Consider the following 15,100-nt stretch of genomic DNA (forward strand, 5'->3'; position numbering starts at 1 on the left):
AGTTCAGGAAGTGAGCCATTTCTCAATTGCCTTTCAAAACTGCAAGGTCTAGCCGACTAGATGCTTAAAAGTACAAAACTCACTAGGCCCAGAGCCTACGGCCACACCACACTGAATGCGCCCGATTTCGTCTGATCTCGGAAGCTAAGCAGTGTCGGGCCTAGTTAGTACCTGGATGGGAGACGGCCTGGGAATACCAGGTGCTGTAGGCTTTTTTGTGCTCCAAGTTCAGGAAGTGAGCCATTTCTCAATTGCCTTTCAAAACTGCAAGGTCTAGCCGACTAGATGCTTAAAAGTACAAAACTCACTAGGACCAGAGCCTACGGCCACACCACACTGAATGCGCCCGATCTCGTCTGATCTCGGAAGCTAAGCAGTGTCGGGACTAGTTAGTACCTGGATGGGAGACCGCCTGGGAATACCAGGTGCTGTAGGCTTTTTTGTGCTCCAAGTTCAGGAAGTGAGCCATTTCTCAATTGCCTTTCAAAACTGCAAGGTCTAGCCGACTAGATGCTTAAAAGTACAAAACTCACTAGGCCCAGAGCCTACGGCCACATCACACTGAATGCGCCCGATCTCGTCTGATCTCGGAAGCTAAGCAGTGTCGGGCCTAGTTAGTACCTGGATGGGAGACCGCCTGGGAATACCAGGTGCTGTAGGCTATTTTGTGCTCCATGATTAGTAATTGCACAACTTCTCAATTACTTTTCAAATTTGGTATGTTTCCAAAATAATTTTATCCCGTTTTATAGCGGAAATGTTGGACAACATTATGAGGGCTGGAGCTACCTATTTACATATAATTAGCATACAGGTAGTGTGTTCATGGGTAATAAATCGACTTTCACATGTAATGCAGTACAGAGAATATTGAGTCCTTCAAGAGGCATGAAAGAAAGCCGTTATTGTGTTGATTGTTCTCTCCACCTCCCTGCAACAGAAACAGGATGGATGGATTAAAGTTATCCTACCAGACATAGGAGTCCTGAATGGGCCCACCAGTCTTATATATCTCGCCTGATCGAGCCTGATCGAGCGATGAGCGTGGTATCATGTTGCAAGTGGCTGCATGGCTTAGCTTACTAAATGCAAATGCATAAGAGTAATATTCTTAGCATTTCTAGAGCCTACGGCCACACCACACTGAATGCGCCCGATCTCGTCTGATCTCGGAAGCTAAGCAGTGTTGGGCCTAGTTAGTACCTGGATGGGAGACCGCCTGGGAGTACCAGGTGCTGTAGGCTTTTTTGTGCTCCAAGTTCAGGAAGTGAGCCATTTCTCAATTGCCTTTCAAAACTGCAAGGTCTAGCCGACTAGATGCTTAAAAGTACAAAACTCACTAGGCCCAGAGCCTACGGCCACACCACACTGAATGCGCCCGATCTCGTCTGATCTCGGAAGCTAAGCAGTGTCAGGCCTAGTTAGTACCTGGATGGGAGACCGCCTGGGAATACCAGGTGCTGTAGGCTTTTTTGTGCTCCAAGTTCAGGAAGTGAGCCATTTCTCAATTGCCTTTCAAAACTGCAAGGTCTAGCCGACTAGATGCTTAAAAGTACAAAACTCACTAGGACCAGAGCCTACGGCCACACCACACTGAATGTGCCCGATCTCGTCTGATCTCAGAAGCTAAGCAGTGTCGGGCCTAGTTAGTACCTGGATGGGAGACCGCCTGGGAATACCAGGTGCTGTAGGCTTTTTTGTGCTCCAAGTTCAGGAAGTGAGCCATTTCTCAATTGCCTTTCAGAACTGCAAGGTCTAGCCGACTAGATGCTTAAAAGTACAAAACTCACTAGGCCCAGAGCCTACGGCCACACCACACTGAATGCGTCTGATCTCGGAAGCTAAGCAGTGTCGGGCCTAGTTAGTACCTGGATGGGAGACCGCCTGGGAATACCAGGTGCTGTAGGCTATTTTGTGCTCCATGATTAGTAATTGCACAACTTCTCAATTACTTTTCAAATTTGGTATGTTTCCAAAATAATTTTATCCCGTTTTATAGCGGAAATGTTGGACAACATTATGAGGGCTGGAGCTACCTATTTACATATAATTAGCATACAGGTAGTGTGTTCATGGGTAATAAATCGACTTTCACATGTAATGCAGTACAGAGAATATTGAGTCCTTCAAGAGGCATGAAAGAAAGCCGTTATTGTGTTGATTGTTCTCTCCACCTCCCTGCAACAGAAACAGGATGGATGGATTAAAGTTATCCTACCAGACATAGGAGTCCTGAATGGGCCCACCAGTCTTATATATCTCGCCTGATCGAGCCTGATCGAGCGATGAGCGTGGTATCATGTTGCAAGTGGCTGCATGGCTTAGCTTACTAAATGCAAATGCATAAGAGTAATATTCTTAGCATTTCTAGAGCCTACGGCCACACCACACTGAATGCGCCCGATCTCGTCTGATATCGGAAGCTAAGCAGTGTCGGGCCTAGTTAGTACCTGGATGGGAGACTGCCTGGGAATACCAGGTGCTGTAGGCTTTTTTGTGCTCCAAGTTCAGGAAGTGAGCCATTTCTCAATTGCCTTTCAAAACTGCAAGGTCTAGCCGACTAGATGCTTAAAAGTACAAAACTCACTAGGCCCAGAGCCTACGGCCACACCACACTGAATGCGCCCGATCTCGTCTGATCTCGGAAGCTAAGCAGTGTCGGGCCTAGTTAGTACCTGGATGGGAGACCGCCTGGGAATACCAGGTGCTGTAGGCTATTTTGTGCTCCATGATTAGTAATTGCGCAACTTCTCAATTACTTTTCAAATTTGGTATGTTTCCAAAATAATTTTATCCCGTTTTATAGCGGAAATGTTGGACAACATTATGAGGGCTGGAGCTACCTATTTACATATAATTAGCATACAGGTAGTGTGTTCATGGGTAATAAATCGACTTTCACATGTAATACAGTACAGAGAATATTGAGTCCTTCAAGAGGCATGAAAGAAAGCCGTTATTGTGTTGATTGTTCTCTCCACCTCCCTGCAACAGAAACAGGATGGATGGATTAAAGTTATCCTACCAGACATAGGAGTCCTGAATGGGCCCACCAGTCTTATATATCTCGCCTGATCGAGCGCTGATCGAGCGATGAGCGTGGTATCATGTTGCAAGTGGCTGCATGGCTTAGCTTACTAAATGCAAATGCATAAGAGTAATATTCTTAGCATTTCTAGAGCCTACGGCCACACCACACTGAATGCGCCCGATCTCGTCTGATCTCGGAAGCTAAGCAGTGTCGGGCCTAGTTAGTACCTGGATGGGAGACCGCCTGGGAATACCAGGTGCTGTAGGCTTTTTTGTGCTCCAAGTTCAGGAAGTGAGCCATTTCTCAATTGCCTTTCAAAACTGCAAGGTCTAGCCGACTAGATGCTTAAAAGTACAAAACTCACTAGGCCCAGAGCCTACGGCCACACCACACTGAATGCGCCCGATCTCGTCTGATCTCGGAAGCTAAGCAGTGTCGGGCCTAGTTAGTACCTGGATGGGAGACCGCCTGGGAATACCAGGTGCTGTAGGCTTTTTTGTGCTCCAAGTTCAGGAAGTGAGCCATTTCTCAATTGCCTTTCAAAACTGCAAGGTCTAGCCGACTAGATGCTTAAAAGTACAAAACTCACTAGGACCAGAGCCTACGGCCACACCACACTGAATGCGCCCGATCTCGTCTGATCTCGGAAGCTAAGCAGTGTCGGGCCTAGTTAGTACCTGGATGGGAGACCGCCTGGGAATACCAGGTGCTGTAGGCTTTTTTGTGCTCCAAGTTCAGGAAGTGAGCCATTTCTCAATTGCCTTTCAAAACTGCAAGGTCTAGCCGACTAGATGCTTAAAAGTACAAAACTCACTAGGCCCAGAGCCTACGGCCACACCACACTGAATGCGCCCGATCTCGTCTGATCTCGGAAGCTAAGCAGTGTCGGGCCTAGTTAGTACCTGGATGGGAGACCGCCTGGGAATACCAGGTGCTGTAGGCTTTTTTGTGCTCCAAGTTCAGGAAGTGAGCCATTTCTCAATTGCCTTTCAAAACTGCAAGGTCTAGCCGACTAGATGCTTAAAAGTACAAAACTCACTAGAACCAGAGCCTACGGCCACACCACACTGAATGCGCCCGATCTCGTCTGATCTCGGAAGCTAAGCAGTGTCGGGCCTAGTTAGTACCTGGATGGGAGACCGCCTGGGAATACCAGGTGCTGTAGGCTTTTTTGTGCTCCAAGTTCAGGAAGTGAGCCATTTCTCAATTGCCTTTCAAAACTGCAAGGTCTAGCCGACTAGATGCTTAAAAGTACAAAACTCACTAGGCCCAGAGCCTACGGCCACACCACACTGAATGCGCCCGATCTCGTCTGATCTCGGAAGCTAAGCAGTGTCGGGCCTAGTTAGTACCTGGATGGGAGACCGCCTGGGAATACCAGGTGCTGTAGGCTATTTTGTGCTCCATGATTAGTAATTGCACAACTTCTCAATTACTTTTCAAATTTGGTATGTTTCCAAAATAATTTTATCCCGTTTTATAGCGGAAATGTTGGACAACATTATGAGGGCTGGAGCTACCTATTTACATATAATTAGCATACAGGTAGTGTGTTCATGGGTAATAAATCGACTTTCACATGTAATGCAGTACAGAGAATATTGAGTCCTTCAAGAGGCATGAAAGAAAGCCGTTATTGTGTTGATTGTTCTCTCCACCTCCCTGCAACAGAAACAGGATGGATGGATTAAAGTTATCCTACCAGACATAGGAGTCCTGAATGGGCCCACCAGTCTTATATATCTCGCCTGATCGAGCCTGATCGAGCGATGAGCGTGGTATCATGTTGCAAGTGGCTGCATGGCTTAGCTTACTAAATGCAAATGCATAAGAGTAATATTCTTAGCATTTCTAGAGCCTACGGCCACACCACACTGAATGCGCCCGATCTCGTCTGATCTCGGAAGCTAAGCAGTGTCGGGCCTAGTTAGTACCTGGATGGGAGACCGCCTGGGAATACCAGGTGCTGTAGGCTTTTTTGTGCTCCAAGTTCAGGAAGTGAGCCATTTCTCAATTGCCTTTCAAAACTGCAAGGTCTAGCCGACTAGATGCTTAAAAGTACAAAACTCACTAGGCCCAGAGCCTACGGCCACACCACACTGAATGCGCCCGATCTCGTCTGATCTCGGAAGCTAAGCAGTGTCGGGCCTAGTTAGTACCTGGATGGGAGACCGCCTGGGAATACCAGGTGCTGTAGGCTTTTTTGTGCTCCAAGTTCAGGAAGTGAGCCATTTCTCAATTGCCTTTCAAAACTGCAAGGTCTAGCCGACTAGATGCTTAAAAGTACAAAACTCACTAGGACCAGAGCCTACGGCCACACCACACTGAATGTGCCCGATCTCGTCTGATCTCAGAAGCTAAGCAGTGTCGGGCCTAGTTAGTACCTGGATGGGAGACCGCCTGGGAATACCAGGTGCTGTAGGCTTTTTTGTGCTCCAAGTTCAGGAAGTGAGCCATTTCTCAATTGCCTTTCAGAACTGCAAGGTCTAGCCGACTAGATGCTTAAAAGTACAAAACTCACTAGGCCCAGAGCCTACGGCCACACCACACTGAATGCGCCCGATCTCGTCTGATCTCGGAAGCTAAGCAGTGTCGGGCCTAGTTAGTACCTGGATGGGAGACCGCCTGGGAATACCAGGTGCTGTAGGCTATTTTGTGCTCCATGATTAGTAATTGCACAACTTCTCAATTACTTTTCAAATTTGGTATGTTTCCAAAATAATTTTATCCCGTTTTATAGCGGAAATGTTGGACAACATTATGAGGGCTGGAGCTACCTATTTACATATAATTAGCATACAGGTAGTGTGTTCATGGGTAATAAATCGACTTTCACATGTAATGCAGTACAGAGAATATTGAGTCCTTCAAGAGGCATGAAAGAAAGCCGTTATTGTGTTGATTGTTCTCTCCACCTCCCTGCAACAGAAACAGGATGGATGGATTAAAGTTATCCTACCAGACATAGGAGTCCTGAATGGGCCCACCAGTCTTATATATCTCGCCTGATCGAGCCTGATCGAGCGATGAGCGTGGTATCATGTTGCAAGTGGCTGCATGGCTTAGCTTACTAAATGCAAATGCATAAGAGTAATATTCTTAGCATTTCTAGAGCCTACGGCCACACCACACTGAATGCGCCCGATCTCGTCTGATATCGGAAGCTAAGCAGTGTCGGGCCTAGTTAGTACCTGGATGGGAGACTGCCTGGGAATACCAGGTGCTGTAGGCTTTTTTGTGCTCCAAGTTCAGGAAGTGAGCCATTTCTCAATTGCCTTTCAAAACTGCAAGGTCTAGCCGACTAGATGCTTAAAAGTACAAAACTCACTAGGCCCAGAGCCTACGGCCACACCACACTGAATGCGCCCGATCTCGTCTGATCTCGGAAGCTAAGCAGTGTCGGGCCTAGTTAGTACCTGGATGGGAGACCGCCTGGGAATACCAGGTGCCGTAGGCTATTTTGTGCTCCATGATTAGTAATTGCGCAACTTCTCAATTACTTTTCAAATTTGGTATGTTTCCAAAATAATTTTATCCCGTTTTATAGCGGAAATGTTGGACAACATTATGAGGGCTGGAGCTACCTATTTACATATAATTAGCATACAGGTAGTGTGTTCATGGGTAATAAATCGACTTTCACATGTAATACAGTACAGAGAATATTGAGTCCTTCAAGAGGCATGAAAGAAATCCGTTATTGTGTTGATTGTTCTCTCCACCTCCCTGCAACAGAAACAGGATGGATGGATTAAAGTTATCCTACCAGACATAGGAGTCCTGAATGGGCCCACCAGTCTTATATATCTCGCCTGATCGAGCGCTGATCGAGCGATGAGCGTGGTATCATGTTGCAAGTGGCTGCATGGCTTAGCTTACTAAATGCAAATGCATAAGAGTAATATTCTTAGCATTTCTAGAGCCTACGGCCACACCACACTGAATGCGCCCGATCTCGTCTGATCTCGGAAGCTAAGCAGTGTCGGGCCTAGTTAGTACCTGGATGGGAGACCGCCTGGGAATACCAGGTGCTGTAGGCTTTTTTGTGCTCCAAGTTCAGGAAGTGAGCCATTTCTCAATTGCCTTTCAAAACTGCAAGGTCTAGCCGACTAGATGCTTAAAAGTACAAAACTCACTAGGCCCAGAGCCTACGGCCACACCACACTGAATGCGCCCGATCTCGTCTGATCTCGGAAGCTAAGCAGTGTCGGGCCTAGTTAGTACCTGGATGGGAGACCGCCTGGGAATACCAGGTGCTGTAGGCTTTTTTGTGCTCCAAGTTCAGGAAGTGAGCCATTTCTCAATTGCCTTTCAAAACTGCAAGGTCTAGCCGACTAGATGCTTAAAAGTACAAAACTCACTAGGACCAGAGCCTACGGCCACACCACACTGAATGCGCCCGATCTCGTCTGATCTCGGAAGCTAAGCAGTGTCGGGCCTAGTTAGTACCTGGATGGGAGACCGCCTGGGAATACCAGGTGCTGTAGGCTTTTTTGTGCTCCAAGTTCAGGAAGTGAGCCATTTCTCAATTGCCTTTCAAAACTGCAAGGTCTAGCCGACTAGATGCTTAAAAGTACAAAACTCACTAGGCCTACGGCCACACCACACTGAATGCGCCCGATCTCGTCTGATCTCGGAAGCTAAGCAGTGTCGGGCCTAGTTAGTACCTGGATGGGAGACCGCCTGGGAATACCAGGTGCTGTAGGCTTTTTTGTGCTCCAAGTTCAGGAAGTGAGCCATTTCTCAATTGCCTTTCAAAACTGCAAGGTCTAGCCGACTAGATGCTTAAAAGTACAAAACTCACTAGGACCAGAGCCTACGGCCACAACACACTGAATGTGCCCGATCTCGTCTGATCTCAGAAGCTAAGCAGTGTCGGGCCTAGTTAGTACCTGGATGGGAGACCGCCTGGGAATACCAGGTGCTGTAGGCTTTTTTGTGCTCCAAGTTCAGGAAGTGAGCCATTTCTCAATTGCCTTTCAAAACTGCAAGGTCTAGCCGACTAGATGCTTAAAAGTACAAAACTCACTAGGCCCAGAGCCTACGGCCACACCACACTGAATGCGCCCGATCTCGTCTGATCTCGGAAGCTAAGCAGTGTCGGGCCTAGTTAGTACCTGGATGGGAGACCGCCTGGGAATACCAGGTGCTGTAGGCTATTTTGTGCTCCATGATTAGTAATTGCACAACTTCTCAATTACTTTTCAAATTTGGTATGTTTCCAAAATAATTTTATCCCGTTTTATAGCGGAAATGTTGGACAACATTATGAGGGCTGGAGCTACCTATTTACATATAATTAGCATACAGGTAGTGTGTTCATGGGTAATAAATCGACTTTCACATGTAATGCAGTACAGAGAATATTGAGTCCTTCAAGAGGCATGAAAGAAAGCCGTTATTGTGTTGATTGTTCTCTCCACCTCCCTGCAACAGAAACAGGATGGATGGATTAAAGTTATCCTACCAGACATAGGAGTCCTGAATGGGCCCACCAGTCTTATATATCTCGCCTGATCGAGCCTGATCGAGCGATGAGCGTGGTATCATGTTGCAAGTGGCTGCATGGCTTAGCTTACTAAATGCAAATGCATAAGAGTAATATTCTTAGCATTTCTAGAGCCTACGGCCACACCACACTGAATGCGCCCGATCTCGTCTGATCTCGGAAGCTAAGCAGTGTCGGGCCTAGTTAGTACCTGGATGGGAGACCGCCTGGGAATACCAGGTGCTGTAGGCTTTTTTGTGCTCCAAGTTCAGGAAGTGAGCCATTTCTCAATTGCCTTTCAAAACTGCAAGGTCTAGCCGACTAGATGCTTAAAAGTACAAAACTCACTAGGCCCAGAGCCTACGGCCACACCACACTGAATGCGCCTGATCTCGTCTGATCTCGGAAGCTAAGCAGTGTCGGGCCTAGTTAGTACCTGGATGGGAGACCGCCTGGGAATACCAGGTGCTGTAGGCTTTTTTGTGCTCCAAGTTCAGGAAGTGAGCCATTTCTCAATTGCCTTTCAAAACTGCAAGGTCTAGCCGACTAGATGCTTAAAAGTACAAAACTCACTAGAACCAGAGCCTACGGCCACACCACACTGAATGCGCCCGATCTCGTCTGATCTCGGAAGCTAAGCAGTGTCAGGCCTAGTTAGTACCTGGATGGGAGACCGCCTGGGAATACCAGGTGCTGTAGGCTTTTTTGTGCTCCAAGTTCAGGAAGTGAGCCATTTCTCAATTGCCTTTCAAAACTGCAAGGTCTAGCCGACTAGATGCTTAAAAGTACAAAACTCACTAGGCCCAGAGCCTACGGCCACACCACACTGAATGCGCCCGATCTCGTCTGATCTCGGAAGCTAAGCAGTGTCGGGCCTAGTTAGTACCTGGATGGGAGACCGCCTGGGAATACCAGGTGCTGTAGGCTATTTTGTGCTCCATGATTAGTAATTGCACAACTTCTCAATTACTTTTCAAATTTGGTATGTTTCCAAAATAATTTTATCCCGTTTTATAGCGGAAATGTTGGACAACATTATGAGGGCTGGAGCTACCTATTTACATATAATTAGCATACAGGTAGTGTGTTCATGGGTAATAAATCGACTTTCACATGTAATGCAGTACAGAGAATATTGAGTCCTTCAAGAGGCATGAAAGAAAGCCGTTATTGTGTTGATTGTTCTCTCCACCTCCCTGCAACAGAAACAGGATGGATGGATTAAAGTTATCCTACCAGACATAGGAGTCCTGAATGGGCCCACCAGTCTTATATATCTCGCCTGATCGAGCCTGATCGAGCGATGAGCGTGGTATCATGTTGCAAGTGGCTGCATGGCTTAGCTTACTAAATGCAAATGCATAAGAGTAATATTCTTAGCATTTCTAGAGCCTACGGCCACACCACACTGAATGCGCCCGATCTCGTCTGATCTCGGAAGCTAAGCAGTGTCGGGCCTAGTTAGTACCTGGATGGGAGACCGCCTGGGAATACCAGGTGCTGTAGGCTTTTTTGTGCTCCAAGTTCAGGAAGTGAGCCATTTCTCAATTGCCTTTCAAAACTGCAAGGTCTAGCCGACTAGATGCTTAAAAGTACAAAACTCACTAGGCCCAGAGCCTACGGCCACACCACACTGAATGCGCCCGATCTCGTCTGATCTCGGAAGCTAAGCAGTGTCAGGCCTAGTTAGTACCTGGATGGGAGACCGCCTGGGAATACCAGGTGCTGTAGGCTTTTTTGTGCTCCAAGTTCAGGAAGTGAGCCATTTCTCAATTGCCTTTCAAAACTGCAAGGTCTAGCCGACTAGATGCTTAAAAGTACAAAACTCACTAGGACCAGAGCCTACGGCCACACCACACTGAATGTGCCCGATCTCGTCTGATCTCAGAAGCTAAGCAGTGTCGGGCCTAGTTAGTACCTGGATGGGAGACCGCCTGGGAATACCAGGTGCTGTAGGCTTTTTTGTGCTCCAAGTTCAGGAAGTGAGCCATTTCTCAATTGCCTTTCAGAACTGCAAGGTCTAGCCGACTAGATGCTTAAAAGTACAAAACTCACTAGGCCCAGAGCCTACGGCCACACCACACTGAATGCGTCTGATCTCGGAAGCTAAGCAGTGTCGGGCCTAGTTAGTACCTGGATGGGAGACCGCCTGGGAATACCAGGTGCTGTAGGCTATTTTGTGCTCCATGATTAGTAATTGCACAACTTCTCAATTACTTTTCAAATTTGGTATGTTTCCAAAATAATTTTATCCCGTTTTATAGCGGAAATGTTGGACAACATTATGAGGGCTGGAGCTACCTATTTACATATAATTAGCATACAGGTAGTGTGTTCATGGGTAATAAATCGACTTTCACATGTAATGCAGTACAGAGAATATTGAGTCCTTCAAGAGGCATGAAAGAAAGCCGTTATTGTGTTGATTGTTCTCTCCACCTCCCTGCAACAGAAACAGGATGGATGGATTAAAGTTATCCTACCAGACATAGGAGTCCTGAATGGGCCCACCAGTCTTATATATCTCGCCTGATCGAGCCTGATCGAGCGATGAGCGTGGTATCATGTTGCAAGTGGCTGCATGGCTTAGCTTACTAAATGCAAATGCATAAGAGTAATATTCTTAGCATTTCTAGAGCCTACGGCCACACCACACTGAATGCGCCCGATCTCCTCTGATCTCGGAAGCTAAGCAGTGTCGGGCCTAGTTAGTACCTGGATGGGAGACCGCCTGGGAATACCAGGGGCTGTAGGCTTTTTTGTGCTCCAAGTTCAGGAAGTGAGCCATTTCTCAATTGCCTTTCAAAACTGCAAGGTCTAGCCGACTAGATGCTTAAAAGTACAAAACTCACTAGGACCAGAGCCTACGGCCACACCACACTGAATGCGCCCGATCTCGTCTGATCTCGGAAGCTAAGCAGTGTCGGGCCTAGTTAGTACCTGGATGGGAGACCGCCTGGGAATACCAGGTGCTGTAGGCTTTTTTGTGCTCCAAGTTCAGGAAGTGAGCCATTTCTCAATTGCCTTTCAAAACTGCAAGGTCTAGCCGACTAGATGCTTAAAAGTACAAAACTCACTAGGCCCTGAGCCTACGGCCACACCACACTGAATGCGCCCGATCTCGTCTGATCTCGGAAGCTAAGCAGTGTCGGGCCTAGTTAGTACCTGGATGGGAGACCGCCTGGGAATACCAGGTGCTGTAGGCTATTTTGTGCTCCATGATTAGTAATTGCACAACTTCTCAATTACTTTTCAAATTTGGTATGTTTCCAAAATAATTTTATCCCGTTTTATAGCGGAAATGTTGGACAACATTATGAGGGCTGGAGCTACCTATTTACATATAATTAGCATACAGGTAGTGTGTTCATGGGTAATAAATCGACTTTCACATGTAATGCAGTACAGAGAATATTGAGTCCTTCAAGAGGCATGAAAGAAAGCCGTTATTGTGTTGATTGTTCTCTCCACCTCCCTGCAACAGAAACAGGATGGATGGATTAAAGTTATCCTACCAGACATAGGAGTCCTGAATGGGCCCACCAGTCTTATATATCTCGCCTGATCGAGCGCTGATCGAGCGATGAGCGTGGTATCATGTTGCAAGTGGCTGCATGGCTTAGCTTACTAAATGCAAATGCATAAGAGTAATATTCTTAGCATTACTAGAGCCTACGGCCACACCACACTGAATGCGCCCGATCTCGTCTGATCTCGGAAGCTAAGCAGTGTCGGGCCTAGTTAGTACCTGGATGGGAGACTGCCTGGGAATACCAGGTGCTGTAGGCTTTTTTGTGCTCCAAGTTCAGGAAGTGAGCCATTTCTCAATTGCCTTTCAAAACTGCAAGGTCTAGCCGACTAGATGCTTAAAAGTACAAAACTCACTAGGCCCAGAGCCTACGGCCACACCACACTGAATGCGCCCGATCTCGTCTGATCTCGGAAGCTAAGCAGTGTCGGGCCTAGTTAGTACCTGGATGGGAGACCGCCTGGGAATACCAGGTGCTGTAGGCTATTTTGTGCTCCATGATTAGTAATTGCGCAACTTCTCAATTACTTTTCAAATTTGGTATGTTTCCAAAATAATTTTATCCCGTTTTATAGCGGAAATGTTGGACAACATTATGAGGGCTGGAGCTACCTATTTACATATAATTAGCATACAGGTAGTGTGTTCATGGGTAATAAATCGACTTTCACATGTAATGCAGTACAGAGAATATTGAGTCCTTCAAGAGGCATGAAAGAAAGGCGTTATTGTGTTGATTGTTCTCTCCACCTCCCTGCAACAGAAACAGGATGGATGGATTAAAGTTATCCTACCAGACATAGGAGTCCTGAATGGGCCCACCAGTCTTATATATCTCGCCTGATCGAGCGCTGATCGACCGATGAGCGTGGTATCATGTTGCAAGTGGCTGCATGGCTTAGCTTACTAAATGCAAATGCATAAGAGTAATATTCTTAGCATTACTCGAGCCTACGGCCACACCACACTGAATGCGCCCGATCTCGTCTGATCTCGGAAGCTAAGCAGTGTCGGGCCTAGTTAGTACCTGGATGGGAGACCGCCTGGGAATACCAGGTGCTGTAGGCTTTTTTGTGCTCCAAGTTCAGGAAGTGAGCCATTTCTCAATTGCCTTTCAAAACTGCAAGGTCTAGCCGACTAGATGCTTAAAAGTACAAAACTCACTAGGCCCAGAGCCTACGGCCACACCACACTGAATGCGCCCGATCTCGTCTGATCTCGGAAGCTAAGCAGTGTTGGGCCTAGTTAGTACCTGGATGGGAGACCGCCTGGGAATACCAGGTGCTGTAGGCTTTTTTGTGCTCCAAGTTCAGGAAGTGAGCCATTTCTCAATTGCCTTTCAAAACTGCAAGGTCTAGCCGACTAGATGCTTAAAAGTACAAAACTCACTAGGACCAGAGCCTACGGCCACACCACACTGAATGCGCCCGATCTCGTCTGATCTCGGAAGCTAAGCAGTGTCGGGCCTAGTTAGTACCTGGATGGGAGACCGCCTGGGAATACCAGGTGCTGTAGGCTTTTTTGTGCTCCAAGTTCAGGAAGTGAGCCATTTCTCAATTGCCTTTCAAAACTGCAAGGTCTAGCCGACTAGATGCTTAAAAGTACAAAACTCACTAGGCCCTGAGCCTACGGCCACACCACACTGAATGCGCCCGATCTCGTCTGATCTCGGAAGCTAAGCAGTGTCGGGCCTAGTTAGTACCTGGATGGGAGACCGCCTGGGAATACCAGGTGCTGTAGGCTATTTTGTGCTCCATGATTAGTAATTGCACAACTTCTCAATTACTTTTCAAATTTGGTATGTTTCCAAAATAATTTTATCCCGTTTTATAGCGGAAATGTTGGACAACATTATGAGGGCTGGAGCTACCTATTTACATATAATTAGCATACAGGTAGTGTGTTCATGGGTAATAAATCGACTTTCACATGTAATGCAGTACAGAGAATATTGAGTCCTTCAAGAGGCATGAAAGAAAGCCGTTATTGTGTTGATTGTTCTCTCCACCTCCCTGCAACAGAAACAGGATGGATGGATTAAAGTTATCCTACCAGACATAGGAGTCCTGAATGGGCCCACCAGTCTTATATATCTCGCCTGATCGAGCCTGATCGAGCGATGAGCGTGGTATCATGTTGCAAGTGGCTGCATGGCTTAGCTTACTAAATGCAAATGCATAAGAGTAATATTCTTAGCATTTCTAGAGCCTACGGCCACACCACACTGAATGCGCCCGATCTCGTCTGATCTCGGAAGCTAAGCAGTGTCGGGCCTAGTTAGTACCTGGATGGGAGACCGCCTGGGAATACCAGGTGCTGTAGGCTTTTTTGTGCTCCAAGTTCAGGAAGTGAGCCATTTCTCAATTGCCTTTCAAAACTGCAAGGTCTAGCCGACTAGATGCTTAAAAGTACAAAACTCACTAGGCCCAGAGCCTACGGCCACACCACACTGAATGCGCCCGATTTCGTCTGATCTCGGAAGCTAAGCAGTGTCGGGCCTAGTTAGTACCTGGATGGGAGACGGCCTGGGAATACCAGGTGCTGTAGGCTTTTTTGTGCTCCAAGTTCAGGAAGTGAGCCATTTCTCAATTGCCTTTCAAAACTGCAAGGTCTAGCCGACTAGATGCTTAAAAGTACAAAACTCACTAGGACCAGAGCCTACGGCCACACCACACTGAATGCGCCCGATCTCGTCTGATCTCGGAAGCTAAGCAGTGTCGGGACTAGTTAGTACCTGGATGGGAGACCGCCTGGGAATACCAGGTGCTGTAGGCTTTTTTGTGCTCCAAGTTCAGGAAGTGAGCCATTTCTCAATTGCCTTTCAAAACTGCAAGGTCTAGCCGACTAGATGCTTAAAAGTACAAAACTCACTAGGCCCAGAGCCTACGGCCACATCACACTGAATGCGCCCGATCTCGTCTGATCTCGGAAGCTAAGCAGTGTCGGGCCTAGTTAGTACCTGGATGGGAGACCGCCTGGGAATACCAGGTGCTGTAGGCTATTTTGTGCTCCATGATTAGTAATTGCACAACTTCTCAATTACTTTTCAAAT

The 15,100-nt window shown here is 47.1% G+C and overlaps 46 non-coding genes and 2 pseudogenes across 46 annotated transcripts; all 48 read left to right on the top strand.

Moving 5' to 3' along the window:
• The first annotated feature begins 93 nt into the window (after positions 1–93).
• LOC138480172 (5S ribosomal RNA) lies at positions 94–212 on the top strand. Its single transcript, XR_011273879.1, has one exon. It is a non-coding gene; the product is annotated as a 5S ribosomal RNA (ribosomal RNA).
• Positions 213–318: 106 nt separating this feature from the next.
• LOC138479737 (5S ribosomal RNA) lies at positions 319–437 on the top strand. Its single transcript, XR_011273484.1, has one exon. It is a non-coding gene; the product is annotated as a 5S ribosomal RNA (ribosomal RNA).
• A 106-nt stretch (positions 438–543) lies between these two features.
• LOC138478211 (5S ribosomal RNA) lies at positions 544–662 on the top strand. The gene has a single exon (XR_011272099.1). It is a non-coding gene; the product is annotated as a 5S ribosomal RNA (ribosomal RNA).
• A 463-nt stretch (positions 663–1,125) lies between these two features.
• On the top strand, positions 1,126–1,244 carry LOC138477671 (5S ribosomal RNA). Its single transcript, XR_011271608.1, has one exon. It is a non-coding gene; the product is annotated as a 5S ribosomal RNA (ribosomal RNA).
• A 106-nt stretch (positions 1,245–1,350) lies between these two features.
• Positions 1,351–1,469, top strand: LOC138478899 (5S ribosomal RNA). The gene has a single exon (XR_011272723.1). It is a non-coding gene; the product is annotated as a 5S ribosomal RNA (ribosomal RNA).
• A 106-nt stretch (positions 1,470–1,575) lies between these two features.
• Positions 1,576–1,694, top strand: LOC138479818 (5S ribosomal RNA). Its single transcript, XR_011273557.1, has one exon. It is a non-coding gene; the product is annotated as a 5S ribosomal RNA (ribosomal RNA).
• Positions 1,695–1,800: 106 nt separating this feature from the next.
• LOC138474526 (5S ribosomal RNA) lies at positions 1,801–1,909 on the top strand (annotated as a pseudogene).
• A 463-nt stretch (positions 1,910–2,372) lies between these two features.
• LOC138479940 (5S ribosomal RNA) lies at positions 2,373–2,491 on the top strand. The gene has a single exon (XR_011273668.1). It is a non-coding gene; the product is annotated as a 5S ribosomal RNA (ribosomal RNA).
• A 106-nt stretch (positions 2,492–2,597) lies between these two features.
• On the top strand, positions 2,598–2,716 carry LOC138475914 (5S ribosomal RNA). Its single transcript, XR_011270015.1, has one exon. It is a non-coding gene; the product is annotated as a 5S ribosomal RNA (ribosomal RNA).
• A 464-nt stretch (positions 2,717–3,180) lies between these two features.
• LOC138475916 (5S ribosomal RNA) lies at positions 3,181–3,299 on the top strand. Its single transcript, XR_011270016.1, has one exon. It is a non-coding gene; the product is annotated as a 5S ribosomal RNA (ribosomal RNA).
• Positions 3,300–3,405: 106 nt separating this feature from the next.
• LOC138475917 (5S ribosomal RNA) lies at positions 3,406–3,524 on the top strand. Its single transcript, XR_011270017.1, has one exon. It is a non-coding gene; the product is annotated as a 5S ribosomal RNA (ribosomal RNA).
• A 106-nt stretch (positions 3,525–3,630) lies between these two features.
• LOC138475918 (5S ribosomal RNA) lies at positions 3,631–3,749 on the top strand. The gene has a single exon (XR_011270018.1). It is a non-coding gene; the product is annotated as a 5S ribosomal RNA (ribosomal RNA).
• Positions 3,750–3,855: 106 nt separating this feature from the next.
• Positions 3,856–3,974, top strand: LOC138475919 (5S ribosomal RNA). Its single transcript, XR_011270019.1, has one exon. It is a non-coding gene; the product is annotated as a 5S ribosomal RNA (ribosomal RNA).
• Positions 3,975–4,080: 106 nt separating this feature from the next.
• LOC138475920 (5S ribosomal RNA) lies at positions 4,081–4,199 on the top strand. The gene has a single exon (XR_011270020.1). It is a non-coding gene; the product is annotated as a 5S ribosomal RNA (ribosomal RNA).
• A 106-nt stretch (positions 4,200–4,305) lies between these two features.
• LOC138475921 (5S ribosomal RNA) lies at positions 4,306–4,424 on the top strand. Its single transcript, XR_011270021.1, has one exon. It is a non-coding gene; the product is annotated as a 5S ribosomal RNA (ribosomal RNA).
• A 463-nt stretch (positions 4,425–4,887) lies between these two features.
• LOC138475922 (5S ribosomal RNA) lies at positions 4,888–5,006 on the top strand. The gene has a single exon (XR_011270022.1). It is a non-coding gene; the product is annotated as a 5S ribosomal RNA (ribosomal RNA).
• A 106-nt stretch (positions 5,007–5,112) lies between these two features.
• LOC138475923 (5S ribosomal RNA) lies at positions 5,113–5,231 on the top strand. Its single transcript, XR_011270023.1, has one exon. It is a non-coding gene; the product is annotated as a 5S ribosomal RNA (ribosomal RNA).
• A 106-nt stretch (positions 5,232–5,337) lies between these two features.
• On the top strand, positions 5,338–5,456 carry LOC138479820 (5S ribosomal RNA). Its single transcript, XR_011273559.1, has one exon. It is a non-coding gene; the product is annotated as a 5S ribosomal RNA (ribosomal RNA).
• Positions 5,457–5,562: 106 nt separating this feature from the next.
• LOC138475925 (5S ribosomal RNA) lies at positions 5,563–5,681 on the top strand. The gene has a single exon (XR_011270025.1). It is a non-coding gene; the product is annotated as a 5S ribosomal RNA (ribosomal RNA).
• Positions 5,682–6,144: 463 nt separating this feature from the next.
• Positions 6,145–6,263, top strand: LOC138479941 (5S ribosomal RNA). The gene has a single exon (XR_011273669.1). It is a non-coding gene; the product is annotated as a 5S ribosomal RNA (ribosomal RNA).
• A 106-nt stretch (positions 6,264–6,369) lies between these two features.
• LOC138476208 (5S ribosomal RNA) lies at positions 6,370–6,488 on the top strand. Its single transcript, XR_011270280.1, has one exon. It is a non-coding gene; the product is annotated as a 5S ribosomal RNA (ribosomal RNA).
• Positions 6,489–6,952: 464 nt separating this feature from the next.
• LOC138475928 (5S ribosomal RNA) lies at positions 6,953–7,071 on the top strand. Its single transcript, XR_011270026.1, has one exon. It is a non-coding gene; the product is annotated as a 5S ribosomal RNA (ribosomal RNA).
• A 106-nt stretch (positions 7,072–7,177) lies between these two features.
• On the top strand, positions 7,178–7,296 carry LOC138475929 (5S ribosomal RNA). Its single transcript, XR_011270027.1, has one exon. It is a non-coding gene; the product is annotated as a 5S ribosomal RNA (ribosomal RNA).
• Positions 7,297–7,402: 106 nt separating this feature from the next.
• On the top strand, positions 7,403–7,521 carry LOC138475930 (5S ribosomal RNA). The gene has a single exon (XR_011270028.1). It is a non-coding gene; the product is annotated as a 5S ribosomal RNA (ribosomal RNA).
• A 99-nt stretch (positions 7,522–7,620) lies between these two features.
• Positions 7,621–7,739, top strand: LOC138475931 (5S ribosomal RNA). Its single transcript, XR_011270029.1, has one exon. It is a non-coding gene; the product is annotated as a 5S ribosomal RNA (ribosomal RNA).
• Positions 7,740–7,845: 106 nt separating this feature from the next.
• LOC138473859 (5S ribosomal RNA) lies at positions 7,846–7,964 on the top strand. Its single transcript, XR_011268967.1, has one exon. It is a non-coding gene; the product is annotated as a 5S ribosomal RNA (ribosomal RNA).
• Positions 7,965–8,070: 106 nt separating this feature from the next.
• Positions 8,071–8,189, top strand: LOC138475932 (5S ribosomal RNA). Its single transcript, XR_011270030.1, has one exon. It is a non-coding gene; the product is annotated as a 5S ribosomal RNA (ribosomal RNA).
• Positions 8,190–8,652: 463 nt separating this feature from the next.
• LOC138475933 (5S ribosomal RNA) lies at positions 8,653–8,771 on the top strand. The gene has a single exon (XR_011270031.1). It is a non-coding gene; the product is annotated as a 5S ribosomal RNA (ribosomal RNA).
• A 106-nt stretch (positions 8,772–8,877) lies between these two features.
• On the top strand, positions 8,878–8,996 carry LOC138478060 (5S ribosomal RNA). Its single transcript, XR_011271962.1, has one exon. It is a non-coding gene; the product is annotated as a 5S ribosomal RNA (ribosomal RNA).
• A 106-nt stretch (positions 8,997–9,102) lies between these two features.
• LOC138478900 (5S ribosomal RNA) lies at positions 9,103–9,221 on the top strand. Its single transcript, XR_011272724.1, has one exon. It is a non-coding gene; the product is annotated as a 5S ribosomal RNA (ribosomal RNA).
• A 106-nt stretch (positions 9,222–9,327) lies between these two features.
• On the top strand, positions 9,328–9,446 carry LOC138475934 (5S ribosomal RNA). The gene has a single exon (XR_011270032.1). It is a non-coding gene; the product is annotated as a 5S ribosomal RNA (ribosomal RNA).
• A 463-nt stretch (positions 9,447–9,909) lies between these two features.
• Positions 9,910–10,028, top strand: LOC138475935 (5S ribosomal RNA). Its single transcript, XR_011270033.1, has one exon. It is a non-coding gene; the product is annotated as a 5S ribosomal RNA (ribosomal RNA).
• A 106-nt stretch (positions 10,029–10,134) lies between these two features.
• Positions 10,135–10,253, top strand: LOC138478902 (5S ribosomal RNA). Its single transcript, XR_011272726.1, has one exon. It is a non-coding gene; the product is annotated as a 5S ribosomal RNA (ribosomal RNA).
• A 106-nt stretch (positions 10,254–10,359) lies between these two features.
• On the top strand, positions 10,360–10,478 carry LOC138479821 (5S ribosomal RNA). Its single transcript, XR_011273560.1, has one exon. It is a non-coding gene; the product is annotated as a 5S ribosomal RNA (ribosomal RNA).
• A 106-nt stretch (positions 10,479–10,584) lies between these two features.
• Positions 10,585–10,693, top strand: LOC138474528 (5S ribosomal RNA; annotated as a pseudogene).
• A 463-nt stretch (positions 10,694–11,156) lies between these two features.
• LOC138479380 (5S ribosomal RNA) lies at positions 11,157–11,275 on the top strand. The gene has a single exon (XR_011273160.1). It is a non-coding gene; the product is annotated as a 5S ribosomal RNA (ribosomal RNA).
• Positions 11,276–11,381: 106 nt separating this feature from the next.
• LOC138475936 (5S ribosomal RNA) lies at positions 11,382–11,500 on the top strand. The gene has a single exon (XR_011270034.1). It is a non-coding gene; the product is annotated as a 5S ribosomal RNA (ribosomal RNA).
• A 106-nt stretch (positions 11,501–11,606) lies between these two features.
• Positions 11,607–11,725, top strand: LOC138475939 (5S ribosomal RNA). Its single transcript, XR_011270036.1, has one exon. It is a non-coding gene; the product is annotated as a 5S ribosomal RNA (ribosomal RNA).
• A 464-nt stretch (positions 11,726–12,189) lies between these two features.
• Positions 12,190–12,308, top strand: LOC138478388 (5S ribosomal RNA). Its single transcript, XR_011272260.1, has one exon. It is a non-coding gene; the product is annotated as a 5S ribosomal RNA (ribosomal RNA).
• A 106-nt stretch (positions 12,309–12,414) lies between these two features.
• LOC138475940 (5S ribosomal RNA) lies at positions 12,415–12,533 on the top strand. The gene has a single exon (XR_011270037.1). It is a non-coding gene; the product is annotated as a 5S ribosomal RNA (ribosomal RNA).
• A 464-nt stretch (positions 12,534–12,997) lies between these two features.
• LOC138475941 (5S ribosomal RNA) lies at positions 12,998–13,116 on the top strand. Its single transcript, XR_011270038.1, has one exon. It is a non-coding gene; the product is annotated as a 5S ribosomal RNA (ribosomal RNA).
• Positions 13,117–13,222: 106 nt separating this feature from the next.
• LOC138475924 (5S ribosomal RNA) lies at positions 13,223–13,341 on the top strand. Its single transcript, XR_011270024.1, has one exon. It is a non-coding gene; the product is annotated as a 5S ribosomal RNA (ribosomal RNA).
• Positions 13,342–13,447: 106 nt separating this feature from the next.
• On the top strand, positions 13,448–13,566 carry LOC138475942 (5S ribosomal RNA). Its single transcript, XR_011270039.1, has one exon. It is a non-coding gene; the product is annotated as a 5S ribosomal RNA (ribosomal RNA).
• Positions 13,567–13,672: 106 nt separating this feature from the next.
• Positions 13,673–13,791, top strand: LOC138475943 (5S ribosomal RNA). The gene has a single exon (XR_011270040.1). It is a non-coding gene; the product is annotated as a 5S ribosomal RNA (ribosomal RNA).
• Positions 13,792–14,254: 463 nt separating this feature from the next.
• On the top strand, positions 14,255–14,373 carry LOC138475944 (5S ribosomal RNA). The gene has a single exon (XR_011270041.1). It is a non-coding gene; the product is annotated as a 5S ribosomal RNA (ribosomal RNA).
• A 106-nt stretch (positions 14,374–14,479) lies between these two features.
• LOC138480173 (5S ribosomal RNA) lies at positions 14,480–14,598 on the top strand. The gene has a single exon (XR_011273880.1). It is a non-coding gene; the product is annotated as a 5S ribosomal RNA (ribosomal RNA).
• A 106-nt stretch (positions 14,599–14,704) lies between these two features.
• Positions 14,705–14,823, top strand: LOC138479738 (5S ribosomal RNA). The gene has a single exon (XR_011273485.1). It is a non-coding gene; the product is annotated as a 5S ribosomal RNA (ribosomal RNA).
• A 106-nt stretch (positions 14,824–14,929) lies between these two features.
• Positions 14,930–15,048, top strand: LOC138478212 (5S ribosomal RNA). The gene has a single exon (XR_011272100.1). It is a non-coding gene; the product is annotated as a 5S ribosomal RNA (ribosomal RNA).
• The last annotated feature ends 52 nt before the right edge of the window (positions 15,049–15,100 follow it).

Source organism: Ambystoma mexicanum, chromosome 8 (assembly GCF_040938575.1).
Source record: "Ambystoma mexicanum isolate Mex_15411 chromosome 8, UKY_AmexF1_1, whole genome shotgun sequence".
In the NCBI taxonomy this organism is placed as follows: Eukaryota; Metazoa; Chordata; class Amphibia; order Caudata; family Ambystomatidae; genus Ambystoma; species Ambystoma mexicanum.